Genomic DNA, 5,057 nt, shown 5'->3' on the forward strand with positions numbered 1-5,057 from the left:
TCTCGACAACCTCGTGGCAGACCAGACCTGTCAGGACTTGGCTGTGTCTCCTATGAGGACCCACTCTCCTCTGGGCTGCCATTCAGGGAAAACTTTCATCAACAGCATGCCTACTGAGGCTGTTCTAACTGGCAAAGAGCGGTCAAGTTCTCTGGAGAATGGGTTGACATTTGGTGGCCAGCAATGATCTGCAGTCTGGGACTTGCTGCTGCAGGATGGGGAACTTACCATGGATCTTCCTACCGAGAGCATCGGGCGAGCCTCCACCTGCGACGTCACTGTCCCCATGACGGCCAAGGTACAGTCCTGCTGATGGACGACCAAGGTGTGGGATCAGTACTGCGTATTGACCTCCCGCTGTGGTGTCCCCAGTGCTGAACTCATGTTGCTCCTCCTCCCCCCACTCCCCACTGCTTGTGTGCCCCTCTCCTTCCCCACCCCACACACTGTTTTTATTTGGGGGGCCATCATCACACACCCCTTATTGCTGCCCAAACCACATGGACTGGGTGGGGGTCAGGGCTGAATGCACAGACACCTCCCTCTACCCATACCCTTCCAGTGGGTGGTTGGAGAACTTTTTTTGTGTGAATAAAAAAGATTCTACTTAAAACAGAGAGCTAGAATTTGTTTCTTTTCCTTGCAAACAGAAAATGCTAAGTCACACGAAGGGGCTGAATCTAACAAAGTGACATTACATGTAAGGGATGCCTGTATGGGCCTGAAACTTGACCTGTACATGGGCCGGATGGTGGACACAGACCCAGGCAGGAGCGGAATGGGAGGGGATAACTTTGGCATTTCAGGAAAACACCGCAGGCTCCAGCAGTGAGTGTTCTTTCTACCCCAATTATGGCTTCACTGGTGGGGCCTATGCCCCATTTGGACAAGCCAGGATACACTTGCGTGGTGTCCTTCAGAATGCTCAGGAAGGCCACTCGGGGAAGGAATCTGGAAACCCCACCAACGAAGAGGAAACTGAATATACAGAGTTGTTCAGCCTGGAGCAGAGAAGGCTTGCTGTCTTAAAATATTGCTTTCTCAGTCACCTGACCATTGTTCCTGGCATGTAAGGCACTGCTGGATAAGGCCAGACACATATTTTCCTTCAGAGAACCAACAGCTCAGCACCCTGATGGGCGAAGCGCAGGGCTCTGTGGCGGTGTGTGCTGCAGGTGGGAAGTGGACATGGGGCTGTCTAAGGTGAGTCCAGAGGATGTGCAGGAAAGAGTTACTCTAGCCGATGGGTGGTCAGGTGGGCCTGGGATTGGGACCATCTAGGCAAGGGCAGGAGGAGGCGCCTGTGCTGTATGGGGGGTGGGGGGTGGCCGCACTGTCTTGCAGGGAGTGGGGACTGTGTGAGGGACCTGCTGCCAGGTGAGAAAGAGCCTCAGGTGTCAGGCCAAGGAAACTACTGAAGGCTTTTAAGTAGGAAAGTGATACATGAGATTTGCATTTTTTTTAAAGTTTTTTTTTAAAGATTTTATTTATTTATGTATCTTTAGAGGGGAAGGAGAAAGGGAGAGAAACATCGATGTATGATTGCCTTTCATGTGTCCCCTGCTGGGAGTTGGCCTGCAGGGAACCGGCCTGCAACCCAGGCATGTGCCCTGACTGGGAATCGAACTGCGATCCTCTGGTTCGCAGGCCTGTGCTCAATCCACTGAGCTACACCAGCCAGGGCTTAGATTTGCATTTTTAAAAGATCACCGTGGGAAAAGATTTGGTAGTAGAGCGAGGCTAGAACATGGAAGGGAAGTTAGGTTAGTCCGAGGAGGGGAGGGGCTGGCTGGTGGAGTGGCAGTAGGGATGAGGAATGAATGGACAGGAGGGTTGTTGGGGTGGTAGAAGTAGGGGGAGGAGCGGAAAAGAAGAGGTCACAGAGGACCTCATTCGCTAGGTAACACATCTGGTGGTGAGGGTGACAGCTGGTCTTCCAAAAGAGCCATCGTGGCTGCGGCCACAGAGCCTTGGGCTGCCGAAAGCCGCTCGTCAAGACAGCCCGACTGCCTGGTTGTCGGGGGGCTGCCACATGGCAATCACGCCCATGAGGGACAGCCTCACAGTTCCAAATACCAGGGCGTTAACTCCCAGTAGAGAATCAAAGTTCAAAAAATCTGATAGACCTTCCCAGAGGGACCAGACTACACGTGCCAGTCAACAGGCACCTCTGCCCAGGCAGCAAGGGCCCTTCGGGCTGCAGGGCTCCTCAGAAGTCACAGCGGGAGGGAGGGAAAGAACGGGGGTGTGGGGGGGGGGTGCTGTGCGGAGACTGCAAGGCTCTTTACGACGACTGTGAGCTGATTTCTGGCGAGGACTGTGACCCAGTGCCGTGTCCCTGCTGCCTGTGAAGCGAGTGCTGCTGTCTTCCGATTCAACGCCTCCCACCTGGGGGGTGAAGAAATGACCGAATGGCATCTTTGCCTTGGGTCTCGGCGTTCTGCGCATCCCCCCAAACTTATTTTGGACCACTCTCTTCAACTGATGCATGTTTCCATTACAAGCAGAATCTTATTTCTTACCTAATGTAGATGTTAAACATAGAAAAGCTGAGCAATGATTTACACGTCCTCGTGTGGAGTCCTAGAGCTTATACATGCTGTGAAACTGCCATGTGTTACATAAATGCCATGGGTGTTTTATTTACAGTGTAGTCTTATTCACCTTTGGGGGAAACATTGCAACACTGATTTTGCAACAAGCCAGTGGCATGGAAAAAAGCCAGTGTGGGGGACGGAGAGGAATGGAGAGACTGTTCCAGCACAAAAAAATTAAAGAGCCACGACATGCCCTTAAAATGTATCATGTGGGCTTGTTTGAAGTCTAATTCAAGCACACAAGTCATAAAAAGACATTTTTGGACACAGTTATTGAATACTCAGTATTAGATCATGTCAAAGAATTGTTATTAAATTTTAAGATAATAACGTGCTTATGTGAGGAAAGGTGTATATATTTTAGAGATGTAAAGTATGGGATGTAATGACAGAACATCGTAACATCTGGAATTTGATTTGAAGTGCTTCAGCAAGGAGCAGAAACAGGTGAATCTGTGGCAAGGTTTTGATCATTGTTGAATCTACGTGATGAGTAATGAGTGTTCATTGAACTACCCTTTACTTCGCGCGAGTGTGTAAACATTTTCATAATCATTAAAAAGTTAAAGATAGATTAAACAATAGAAACAATAAAAATTAAGTTTCTAGGGTCAATTCTCATTCTTTCCTCTTACTTAGGAGATAAGAGAAGTCCACGGTAAGGTTGGGAACCCGGGCCTCCTAACGCTGAGTTTTCAGCAGGGGTTTTGTAGAAGACTGAGTAGGAGAGTGTGATGTGGATGGGTTTCTGTGACTTGAAAACCTTCAAGAGGCTATTGAATACTAGTTTCTTTGATGGAGGGAGGGCTCTGTAATGAGCTGTCTGTCGGCCAATGGTGTCCACGCCTGGGAGGCAGCGGAGGGCAGAGGGGAGAAGTCTGGTTGTAGAAGCAGGCAGCTGGTCTTCCAGTCCCGACTCTGACCCTTAATTACCCACGGGCTCTTTGACACGTCACTCAACCTCTAAAAGCCCCAGTCTCCCCTATAAATGGAAACAATAATAACCACCTTGTAAGGATTTATTAGGATTAATTAAAATATTTCTGTGCTTGGCACACAGTAAATAATGATTAATCATTAGCTACTATTCTTCTTCTTCTTATTATTATTCTGCATATGAGTCACTGACATTTCTTTACCATTATTTTTTTAAGATTTTTATTTATTTATCTTTAGAGGGGAAGGGAAGGCGAGAAGGAGAGAAACATCAATGTATGGTTGCCTCTCGTGAGTCCCCTGCTGGGAACTGGCCTGCAACCCAGGCATGTGCCCTGACTGGGAATCGAACCGTGATCATGTGGTTAGCAGGCCCGTGATTAGCAAGCAAACAGCTGCACCCTCTGAACTAGTCTTGTGCAGGAAATCCCACCAGGAGAGTCGTTCCTCTTAGACTTCAAGGCTTTCTTTTTGGGGAACACCTCTTAAAAATGGTCATTGACTGCCAGCCAAGATGGAGGTGTGGGTACACTATGCCTCCTCGCACAACCAAAATTGAGGACAACAAAAATTTAGAAAGGAAGGGGGAGTGGGTATAGCAGGGGAGAGTAATAGGGGAAAAATGGGGACAACTGTAAATGAACAACAATAATTTTTTAACAAAAAACAACCAGAACTGACAGAAAATGAAACTGTACAGAAGTCCAACAACCATTCATCCAGACCGGTAAGAGGGGTAGAGTCCGCAGCCAGAGAAGAAAGGTCAAGGCAGGAAAAAGCAGTGGCTGGTGGACCCAGGTGCACAGGCCGCAGTTGGCAAACTCCGGGTGCAGGGAGGCAATGAGCAGACCCAGTGAGGCACACAAGGCAGCTGACTGACCGAGGTCACACATTTGCATGCAGATAAACCAGGTGAAAATAGGGAGTGAGACAGACTGTGCAACCCAGGGCCCCAGTGCCAGAAAATAAAGCCTAAAAGCACCGATTGAAAACACTTGTGGGGGTTGAAGTGCTGGGAGAGACTCCCAGCCTCATAGGAGAGTTTGTTGGAGAGACCCACAGGGTCCTAGAATGTACACAAGCCCACACACCCGGGAACCAGCACCAGAAGGGCCCAGTTTGCTGTGGGAAGCAGCAGAAAGGACAGAAATCTGAGAGAGAACGGAGCAAGTGCCACTGTTCCCTCTCTGACCCCGCCCCCACATACAGCATCGCAACCCAGCAACTTGGTCGCCCCTGCCGTAGTAAATACCTAAGGCTCTGCCCCTCATACATAACAGGCAGGACCAGATCAAGAAACAAAGCCCCAGAGCCAATACTTTTAAGTGATAGCCAACCTATCAGATGCACAGTTCAAAGCACTGGTAATCAGGATGCTCACAGAATTGGATGATTTTGGTTGCCAATTAGATAAAAAAAAATAAAGGCAACACTAAGTGAAATGAAGGGAAATGTACAGGGAACTAATAGTGATGGAAAGAAAACTGGGACTCAAATCAATGGAGTGGACCAGAAGGAAGAAAG

This window comes from Sturnira hondurensis, unplaced genomic scaffold (genome assembly GCF_014824575.4).
Source record: "Sturnira hondurensis isolate 20B ecotype Veracruz unplaced genomic scaffold, ASM1482457v3 Scaffold0018728, whole genome shotgun sequence".
Lineage (NCBI taxonomy): Eukaryota > Metazoa > Chordata > Mammalia > Chiroptera > Phyllostomidae > Sturnira > Sturnira hondurensis.